The 11,633-nt window shown below is 39.4% G+C and overlaps 1 pseudogene; it reads right to left on the reverse strand.

Annotated features, from left to right (window-relative positions):
- Positions 1–446: 446 nt before the first annotated feature.
- LOC140510066 (GTP-binding nuclear protein Ran pseudogene) lies at positions 447–1,508 on the reverse strand (annotated as a pseudogene).
- Between the last annotated feature and the right edge of the window lie 10,125 nt (positions 1,509–11,633).

The raw sequence follows: 11,633 nt of genomic DNA on the forward strand, positions 1-11,633 counted from the left end.
TTAGGGGACTGGACTTAATAGATTCTTCCCATCATCCTATAAATCTGCAAAGTGGGATAGTTTTTGAGAACTTATGGCCACATTCATGTAAGGCCACATTCGTTATAGTATGATCCATCAGTGGAGGTGAAATGATGGTGATGGTGGCTGATGTCAGCATCACATTTTACAGTTTAGAAGGCACTTTATATACATTATCTCATTTGGTCAATGAGAAGCACTGAGTGCATGAAATGGTAAAGATTGAGATTTGTATGTAGGTCTAAATTTATGCAATGGAAATATTTCCTTTAGTGACTGTCTGGCCATGTCACTCTCCCAGTCAGTAAATTCCAGTGGTTCCATATTGCATATAAGATCAAAAATCAATTCCTCCATGTGGTTTTTATAGCCCTTAACATTTTTTTTATTTTTATTTATTTTTAGTTTTTAGTTTTTTTTTTAGATATTTGAAATACAACTTTATTATGATCTAAACGAAAAAGGAATGGGAATGACAGTAACAAACAAGATTCACCACTGAATATTGTGATGGGACTGCAGCAGTCTTATATTTGAAACTCAAGGGGACGTAATTGCGGTCCAAAACAGCTAAATACGCAGGTCCAAAATATGAATTATATATTTTTTAAACTGCCACATTCACTCCGAAGCCCATTCATTTCCTTCAGCATCCCAAAGATTAAGCACATGTTCTACTCAGCTATATAATAAAGTGGCAAACACGCTACACCACTGACATCACAGGACAGTTGCCTATAAAACTAGACCTCTGACGCTGGGCTCTAGCTTCATTCCTTTACAGGTCATCATCTTCATCAGGGAGCGCAGTTGTCTGAGCACTCTGTAAGTCCTGCTCATACTGTGCGGCCAGTGCTGGATCCATGACAACCTCTGGAGGTGCAAGAGCAGGCATGGCAACAAACTCCAAATTAGGGTCTCCAATAAGTTTTCTAGCAAGCCAAAGGAAGGGCTTCTCAAAATTGTAGTTATTTTTGGCTGAGATGTCATAGTACTGGAGATTCTTCTTCCTATGGAAGGCAATTGATTTCTCCTTGACTTTTCTGTCCTTAATATCCACTTTGTTGCCACACAACACTATAGGGATATTTTCACATACTCGTACCAGATCTCTATGCTAGTTAGGTACATTCTTGTAAGTAACTCTTGATGTTACATCAAACATTATAATGGCACACTGAGCTTGGATGTAATAACCATCTCTCAGACCACCAAATTTCTCTTGGCCAGCTGTATCCCATACGTTGAATTTAATAGGATGTCTGTTAGTATGGAACACGAGAGGATGGACCTCAACACCCAGGGTGGCTACATATTTCTTCTCAAATTCACCAGTCAAGTGACGTTTCACAAATGTGGTTTTTCCAGTACCTCCATCTCCAACTAATACAAGTTTGAACTGCACTTGGGGTTCTCCTTGGGCGGCCATCGCGATGGTTCTTTACCACGCTCTGGCGCTTGGCCTCGGTCCCACCTCAGCTCCCGGTTGGCGTAGCCCTTAACATTTTGGTCACAATCTATCTTTCCAGCTTCTTTGAACTCCCCCTCCAAAACTCTTCAGTTAAACGCTGACATTCATTAACCTGATGACCTGGGGCAAGATTTGAACTCAAGTCTTCTTTACACCAGGTCCAGCACTCTATGCACTGCTCCATTTAACTGCCAGTCAAGTGAAACCAATGTTCACATCCTGCCTTAGAGACTTCCAAGCTCTATGCCTTTGGACAAGTCTTATAACCTTCAAAGACTGCCATTTCTTCATCTGTCCAACAGGGATAAAAAGATCTGGAGTATCCATTTCATAGAGAGGTTGTGACAGCCAATGAGTCCACGTACGTAAAACCCTCTGCAAACGTCCAAGCTCCTTGTGTGTGAATTGTTGATCCTGCTGTACTGTGGAAGATGAAACCTCCTGCACAGGGAAGCTGAGCCAGATGGCAAAGTTTAAGATAAACGGGCAATAACGGTAATAAAGTGCTTAATTAGGAGCAGAATAAATATTAGCACAGCACATTAACCTAAGTTACAGCAACAAATTACGAAGCTTAACATGCAATTAAAATCCCGAATGGCATACGCCATAGAGACAGAGAGCATGTCTCTGAGCTTGAGGATCAGCTGTTTGGGACCTGTCGGCTGCTGATCAGAGGGATGTGCTCTCCTTAACTGATTTCTGAGGGGTTCCTCCTGCCTCCCCCTCTCAACCATATGAAGGTCTCACTTTGGTTGTTCCTGTGTGTCATGGTTGCTCATAATTTAGGTCTCCCTTACAGCATGGTATTTATGGGGTTGAGTCAATTTTTCTGTCCTCCAACAAATGGACAGATGTCAGGTCTGGCAATCATGTGGACTAGGGATATCTCCTGGAGCCTCTTACTACTCAGGGTACATGTTTCTTTCCCATCAATAGATTGGGAGATCCTTAGAGGCAGGGGCTCTTCATTTTTCTTTTTAGAGCAGACTGCCTGATTCATGGTAGGTGATTAATAAATGCTTGAAGAATTGTATTAAATGATCATGGTGACTTTGAAAGAAAACTCAAGACCAACAAGCTACTCAGCTCATATATGGGATAATTCTGTTATGACATATGATATATGGTAAGATTGTCTACTGGAGGCTAAGAAAAAAATAGTCAACCATCCCTCCAGGGCCTATACTTACCATCCAAGACTATAGCGTAGGTAAGCCATAGCTCAGAAGAGACGAGAGCAAAATCCAGCCTCAGGGTAGATAACCAGTGTCAGAGGCAAAAGCTGGCTGGATTTCCATTTTTTGACCTTTGATCCATTTAGAGTCCTTCACTGATCTACCAGAGGAGTAATAAAAGATTTTTTCCCCTCACTGGGGGCCAGACAATTGGACATCACTGACAGCAGAAACTATGTACTTGGCAGGGGTGAGTAGAGGGAGCAGAAGTGCAGAGAAGGTGAGGATGGTGTCATAAGCCAATTATAGGCCAACTGCAGAAGGGGTAGTCCATCCTTCTCCAATATTCCACAGGCCTGAGACTCTATTCCTTTTTCCCTTTCCTGGAATATATCTTTCCTCTAAGCCCCCATAGGATTGTGGGATGGTGAACAGTGTAGAGTCAGGGTATTTTTCTCTGGATGACTATGGAAAGGAAATTCCTTCCCATGTCAACCCTAGAGATAATGTTCAGACTGTCCTACCTCAGTTACATCTCTGAGCTCTGCAATTACTGAACCCTAGCTTGACAGTTGCCTTAGCTTCAGCAGCTGCAGGCTAGGGAGCCAAAGTGCTGATTGAGGGTATTTTATTTTTAAGACTAGCTTAATTTTTAGGAAGTGGAAGTATTCTGCCTCTAAATCAAACCAAAATAGCAATATATCATTTTCAAGTTAAAAATTATAAATCTGGTTATTCTGGGGGAAATCTCCCTAGCTGAAGCAGTAAGGCACCCTGAGGGAGAGACAGAAGACAGCATGTGCCAGGTGAGTCAAACTGCAGCTGCCATCTTCTTGGATGCAAACTCCCCTTGGAGCCTGATGGAGACAGTCCATCATAAAGAACCCCTGAATTTAAGGAATAAGAGATATTTGAGTGAAGAGGAGACTCAAGAGGATATGACAACTTTCTTTTAAGTATCTGAAACACTAATTATGGAAGAGAGATTAGATTTGTCCCTCTTGACCCCAGAAGAAGAATGAGGAGCAAGGGTGGAAATGGTGAAGAAGCAAATTTGGCCTTGACATTGAGAAGGCTTTCCAACAGTGGAATGGCTTGTATCAGGTGATTGATTTCCCTTCACTGGCAGTCTTCAGGCATAGCAGAGATGATAGTGAATGATAGAATCTAACAGGTGGAAAGGACCTCAGTGGGCACCTAGTCCAATTGATACCTGAACAAAAATCCACTTTAGAATATCCCTCTAAAGGAACCATCTACTATCTACTTGAAAGCCTCCAGTGATGGGGAGAGCACCAACTCCCAAGGTATTTCATACCACTTGGAGGTAGCTTTATTTGTTAGCAAGGGTTTCCTGACATTGATCCTAAATGTATCTCTTTGCAACTTCCATTCATTGATCCAGGTTCTTTCTCCTGGAGTTGTCTTTTTCATAATCCTCAACCTTGTTGGCCTCTTTGTAGCATTTGATACTGTTATCACTCTCTTTCCCATGATACCTGCTGTCTAGTCTTTTGTGATGCTAAACTTCTCCTTCTGTCTATCCAACTGCTTCTTCTCAGTCTTGAGACTTTCTCCTGCTCTTCTCTGTCCTCTTCAGTTAAAGCAACTCAAGTCACTCTTAATCTTTCACTTCCATCATTTCATATTCTTGTCTTCCTTCATCTCAAGTCTATCTCCTTCATCTTAAAGCCTTGTTCTCTGTTCTCTCCCTGCAGTTTGAGTCCTGCAGTTTCTCAGATCCTTCTCAAAGTTTCCCCTCCTGAAATCCAACCTCTGGACTTTCCCCACAAGTCTAAAGCTCTTTGAATCTCCTTCATGATTCATTAAGCTTCTTCATCTCATGTCTTTTTATAGCTTTCTTTTGCACAATCTTTTTCCACCAAAACTGTCACTGATAGTTTGTCAGTGCATTATTGTTGTACAGGGACTTCCTGTCCAGTTAGGGGTTGGACTTGGTGATCTCTCACGTCCCTTTGAACTAGGAGATTTCAGAATTCAGGAGAATTCTTTTTGTTAAAATTAGCAATGTACGCTATTACAATGTAGTTTGACATTGACTATCTTGATCTGATTCATTTTCTGTCTAGATCTACCATTCCAGTATCATCTACCTTCTTTCCACCATGTGGGCCAATGAATTATGTGGAGAAAGCAAGATTTCTAGTAGTAATTTGTAAAGGTGATAAAGAGGTTAGAAACCATAATAGTTAAACTTTTTAAAATTAAATTTGATTTTATTTTCAGTTCCAAATTCTCTTCCCTTCTTTCTCCTCCCATTGAGAAGGCAAGGAAAACCTAACCCATTAGAAATACATGTAGTCATGCATAAAAAATTCTTGCATTAGCCTGGAGAGAGAGAGAAAGAGAGAGACAGAGAGAGAGAGAGAGAGAGAGAGAGAGAGAGAGAGAGACAGAGAGAGAGAGAGAGAGAGAGAGAGAGAGAGAGAGAGAGAGAGAGAGGAAGAAAAGTGAAAGAAGACCTTTAGTCTGCACTCTGAGTCTATCAGCTCTCTGTCTGGGGTAGTTAGCAGGTTTCATCTAAGTCCTTTAGAATTGTGGTTGAAGATTATGTTGACCAGATAGTCTTACCTTTTATTTTTTTTTGGTTAGGCTTCCTAGTAAAAAGAGCATGTCTATCAGTGGTGCTGTTGAATAATTCCTTTTGATATTCTGTAAGTGATTTCAATTACCTAAACATTTGCTATGTGCTGTGAGGGTCAAATGAGATTCTATTTATAAAATGCATAAGGCATGGCACTTAACGAATCCTTCGTTATGATGTCATTGTCATTTTGTAAATTGCTCCCCTGGTTCTACTCACTTCATCTCTGTAGCAGTCTTCCAAGGTTTCTCTGAAACCATTCCTGTTATCATTTCTTACAATACAATAGTATCCTATCATATTTAAATACTATAATTTTCTAGGCATTCCTCAATTTGATGACTATTCTCTCAGTTTTCAATTTTTTGCTGCCATGAAAAAGAGCTGCTATAAATATTTTTGTAGAACCTCAGTTTATGAGTAACCTGGTTTACATATGCTTTGTTGAAGGAGAAAAAATTTTTTGCAAAATTTGTCTTGCAGGATGAACAAAAATTTGCAGCACAAACATCATGTTTGGACTTGAATGACTCACAAAGGGGTGACCCTCAACTGGGCAATTTTTTTTTGCTTTCATATGTCAAACAAAAGAACTGCATGTCAGTATACCACGTAATTGGCCTCATTTGGCATTGATCCTTCGTGAAGGCAGCATCGTTTGCTTTTAACAGTAAGTTAAAGTATGTTCATGTGTATTTGCATATGTACAGTAGTACTTTGAGTAAAAGTGTATGACAGTGATTCTGATCTAGGACAATATTTGTAACAATGGCCCCAATGAAGAACATTGAAGAAGAAAATGCAAAGAAGACTATCATGTTGGAAATGAAAAAAGAAATCCTTGAGAAACATGAATGTGGTGTATGTGACCAACTTTTCATGGTTTTATAAATGATCTGCATCTACAATCTGCACCATTTTGAAGAAGGATGAAATAAAGGCAGTAGACGCAGTGAAAGGAGTCATGAGAATATGAAAGCAACAGCCACGTGTTTTAGAAGAGGTTGAAAAGTTGCTTTTCATGTGGATCAACAGGAAACAGTTAGCAGGTGATACCGTAACCAAGAACATTATCTGTGAGAAGGCAAGGGCATTACATGGCGATCTCATTTCAAAGATGCCGGGCACAGGTCAGTCAAAGGAAGAAAGTTTCATGGCTAGCCAAGAGTGGTTTGATGATTTCAAAAAGAGAAGTGGCATCCATAGTGCTGTACCACACGGTGAAGCAACAAGTTCAGATGCTAAGGCTGTGAAGACCTTCATCAGTGAATTTGAAAAGCTTGTGATTTTTGAGAGTTATCTGCTGCAGCAAGTTTGAGGTCTTCATTCCAAAAAGGAACCAGTGGTCAATGAAATCATATCTTTGGGCAAGACATTGGGACTGGAGGTGGATGCTGAAGGCATTCAAGAGGTGGTGGAGCAACACAGCCAGGAGCTGGTGACGAAGAACTGATGGATCTGCATGAGGAGCAACAGGAAGATCCTGACATTGAAATTCCCAATGTTCTGATAGAAGGAGATTCTGCTTCCAAGCAATAACCCTTCCTCCTTCTTCTCCCTCTCATCTCCCTCATGTCAGTCACAGTTCTTCTCAAAGGTAAAGTGCAGATTAATTAATTTTATTTTCAATTTATATTGTATACTAATCATTGCTATTATATTTCAGGCACAAAAACACTTAAAATTATAAATAGTTATTTTTATATGAATATTTTTGGGGATGTGGTACCTATCATCTGACTTTACATTATTTCCTATGGAAAAATTCACTTTGCAATATGAACAAATCACATGATGAACAGAATCTCGGAATGAATTTAATTCATAAATTGAGGTTCTACTATTTATCCTTATAATTTGTTTTGTTTAGGATCAATCTCTCCTTTAATCTGTCCTCTCCATATCTTTTCCCTTTCCTCTCTCATTTGCCTGTTGTGTGAAATGTACTTCTGTACCCAAATGTTAGTCAGTCAATAAAAATTAATTGAGAACTTACTATGTACCAGGTTGTGCTAAGGGCTAGGGATACAAAGAAAGTCAAAAGGCAGTCCTGATCTCAAGGACCCTACAATCTAATTGGAAGAAGATAACCTACAAGCAAAGAAGCAAGATGGCAGAGAGGGAAGGTGGCAGAGAGGGAAAGACAAAGTGGGGAGATGATGGACAAGTTCAGAGGGTAGCAGCTAGGTGGGAAATGAAGCAGTGGTTGACGTGAAATTCCTTCTTATATAGAGGGTCTGAGAGGTCACTACTCTCCAATCAGAAAGAGAGAGGCCCAAGGGGCAGAGGGTATTGAGGTCCCTCCAGGGCTGATGTGATCTTGTAGGATGAAGAATTCCATAGGGGTGTAGCCAGGTGAGAATGTGTGTATGTGTTTTCTCTTTTGACCAGTTCAGATGAGAATGAGCTTCAAATGCCACTCTGACCTTCTAGTCCTTCCTCCTTGTTTGTATAGACTTCTGCTTGTGTATCCCCATTATGGAAGATAATTTTTTTTGCCAACTTCCTATTTCTTTCATTCCTTAGTGTATTCCTTTTCCTTACCTTTTCATTCTTCTTTAAAGTCATCAAGATATAAGAACCATTCCCAAGACTTCTGTCTAATTAGACTTACTTTATGGCCTCTGATGATGATTAGGTTCAGAGTGCATATGTGCATCATTTCCCTTATTAGAATGTAAGCAACTCATCCTGTTTAGTCCCTTATGATTGTTAGCTCATGTCTACCTTTTTTTTCCTTGGTGTCTGTGTTTGCCCTTCAAAATTTTATGCAGCTCTGGTCTTTTCATCAGGAATGTTTGGAGGTCATCTATTTAATTCAAAATGCCCATCCCCACTTACATTCAGCTTTGCTGGATAAGTTATTCTTGGAGGCAAACCTTTATCTTTTGCCTTCTAAAATATTGTATTCTAAGCTCTTCACCCCTGTATAGGGGTAGCTGCTAAATTGGGTGTAATCTTAACTGTAACTAGTCGGTACTTGAATTCTTCCTTTTTGATTACTTGTAAGATTTTCTCTTTGACCTGGAAACTCTGAATTTTGGCTACAATTTTCCTGGGAGTTTTCATTTTGGAATTTCTCTCAGGAGGTTCTATTTCTTTTTATTTCTATAATTTCTTTCCATTTTCACTTTACTCACTGATTCTAAGATAGCTGGGCTGTTTTCTTTTGTCATTTCTTGAAATATGATGTCTAGGCTCCTTTTTTTTGACTATGACTTTTACATACAATGTTGTATTAATTATATATCTCCTTCATCTTTTTTCCAGATCGGTTGTTTTTGCTGTGAGATAACCTATACTTTCTTCTATTTGTTTAAGATTTTTGACTTTGCTTTAATATTTCTTGTTGTCTCTAGGAATCATTAACTTCTTTTTGGTTGATTCTAATTTTATGGAAGTTTGTTGCATGGATAAGGTTTTGTGTCTCTTGTAGTAAGCTGCTATTTATTTCCCTTTCCAATTCTTTCTTCCATAACTCTTATTTCCTTTTCAAATTTTCTCTGTCTCTCATTTCATTTACTGAAAAAAACTTAAACTCTTTTTAAAACTCTTGATCCCCCTCTTCTGGTATTTCTTTTTGACTTGTGCTCAAACTTTTTTTTTTTTTTTAAGGCTTTACTTACGGATGTTTTAGAGTCATTCTTTTCTACTGGCTTTGTGTTTTGAACATCTTTGTCACCATTGCTCTTTATAGTGGTGTTCTTTTTTAGTTTGTTTGCTCATTCTTGACTTTAGTTTATGTTAGGACTGGGATCTGTGCATTTCTGGAGCCAATGTCTGCTTGAGCATGTGCCCTCTTGTGGCTTTTTGCTTCAATTTTGGGCTCCTAGGGTCAGTCTGGGTTGGGGATCTTCAAGCTTTCAGTGGTCCAAGAGTGATCTGATCCAGAGTAAATTCTGATTTCTGCCCTTTTGTTCTGAGCTCTGCAAGTTCCTGACCTAGGTTTAACTCAGCTACATGCCTATGGGCTTGCACTGTTTGAACTTGCAGTAGATTTTTGCTGGATTAAGCCACTATCAGTCAGCTGGGAAGCTCTAATGGTTCAGAATTACAGAACTGCAGGCTTCCCTTGGCTGGGATTTTTACTCTGGTTACTTCTCTACAGGTGGAAAGTTGAAACTGAGACCCTTCTCTATTCCTGGGGGTTTGTCATACAGTTGTTCCTTACCTCTTAACTTACTCGGGTACGTAGCCCTCCTCTACTTCTTACATTGAAACACCACCCCTAAAGTGAAGGTCCCCCTCCTTAGTTTACCCTGGATCTGTGATCCAGAATTGAAGAATGACCCATAAAACAGGTAGTTGGCACCTTTTCCTTCACCCTTCACAAGTTTTGCTGGATCTGGGACCTCTTCTAGTCCTGGTATATAGCCTCTCCCACTACTGGAATGCTTTACAAAGGGTACTCTTAGCCAGGCCTTACCCGTAGGGTCTATAGAACTCTCTGCCTATCTCCCTATGACAACCTTGGCTGGAAAAATGACTCACTATGATTTTTGTTTTGATATCCCAATCAGTATTTGGTCTGGTATATTTCTTGATCCATTTGTAGAAGTTGTAGGAATGAGGAGGGCTCCCAATATATATATTCCTGTGTCTCTGCCATCTTGGTTCCACTTTCCACTAGTGATCTTAATAATTGTCTCAGACTATATCCTTTACTATTTGTCCATTGAATTCAAGGTTTCCATCCATTTCTCTCATGCTTGTTCAAAGGATAGAATGGAACTTCAGATAAAAACTGCTTCCTGTGAGAAGCACTACTTTATACCCCAGAATATATACTATTTCCTCTCATCAACATCCTCCCACCAAAAAAGCACCTTTCCCCATTCTTTGTGATATAGGCAGGAGTGCCCAACAATCTGGAAATCTTTTTTTTTTTTTTCTTGTAGTTGAGCACAAGTGGAATATAATCTGGTATAATCTTCCAAATGTTATCACAGACCTTAAGAGCTAGGAAGGACCTTAGCAATCATTTGACCTGGAAGTGAGGGGGCTGGGCTTTAGCAGTGGTTATTAACCATTTCCAATATGAGGATCCCCTTTTAAGGTTAAAAAAAACCCCAAACCTGCTAAGATTCCTCACATGATCTAATTGTTCTGTTGGTGGCTATTGATTGAGAAAATGAATGAAGACAGAAAGATACTATGAATCCAATAATGTTTTTCAAATGTTTATATTTTACTAACCATTACAGGATCTACAGATATTTGAAAAATATCTGTGGGTGGTACACCTCATTTACTCAGGTTGAGGAAGGTGCTTCCTTGAAGGTTATCTTCTAAAAAGGTACAACAACACACATGTTAAAAGTCATATAAATATCCTTGAAAGAAGGAACAATACAGATGGAGCTGTTGAATAATCCTCTAATTATTAATATCTTTTGATTTGATATCTGGAGCTATAGTTTTCTTTTTCTGTCTTATCCTTTCCTGGTTTAGGTATTAAGACTCATTATTAATGTCCAGTAATGTGTAACAATAAGGAAATGGACACTCATCAAAAGGGTTCGCTGCTGTCATGGAGAATCACCTGTATAGAGACCATATTAAAGAGGGATTCCCTTTGGTGGTGAGATAATCTAGAGCTCCAGTTTGTTTATGATATTGTGTTGATTTCATCAAACCCCAGAATACTGCAAAGCCTTCTAAATGACATCCATAAATAGTCACCAAGTACCATGCTAGGTACTGAGGTTACAAAAGCAAAAGTGAAATAGTCCCTAACCTCAAGGGGCTTACACTGTAAGAGCTGGGAAGACATTCACATATTTAACTACACAAAACATATAAAACAGACACAAAGTATCTTTTGATACAAATGTGGAAAGTGGAATTTGAATCAAGTCTTAAAGGAAACCAAAAGTTTCAAGAAGTAGAAGCAAAGAGGGACCTTGAAGTCAACTTTTCATAAAAAGACCCTGTGAACAATGTAGATGGTCAGCATTGTTCAAACCAAGGTTTGACCTGAATCTCCAAGGCCAAGAATGATGAAGTTTGCAACATTACCATAGAAATGTACTTTAGACCTAGAGTTTCAGTTCATTATGCAGCAGACAGGGTCCTGGACTACAAGGAGAATAGTGGGTCTCCTATCAAATAGCACTTAGCCTGGGAGAGAAGTATTTTGAATCTCTCATGGCAGAAACAAACAGTGTTCCATTGAGACGGTCCTCACTCTAACCTTACTGGGACCTTGATTTCTAAAATGTCTTCAATTAAATATTCACACTTCCTCACCAACTCCTTTAAAAAGCACACACATATATCAGTAATTGTTGCTGACTGCCCTCTGATCTGTGATGCTGTAGCCATCAGAATCTTCCCAGTGGCTGCAGTTACACGCCTC

The sequence above is a fragment of the Notamacropus eugenii genome, chromosome 6, assembly GCF_028372415.1.
Source record: "Notamacropus eugenii isolate mMacEug1 chromosome 6, mMacEug1.pri_v2, whole genome shotgun sequence".
Lineage (NCBI taxonomy): Eukaryota > Metazoa > Chordata > Mammalia > Diprotodontia > Macropodidae > Notamacropus > Notamacropus eugenii.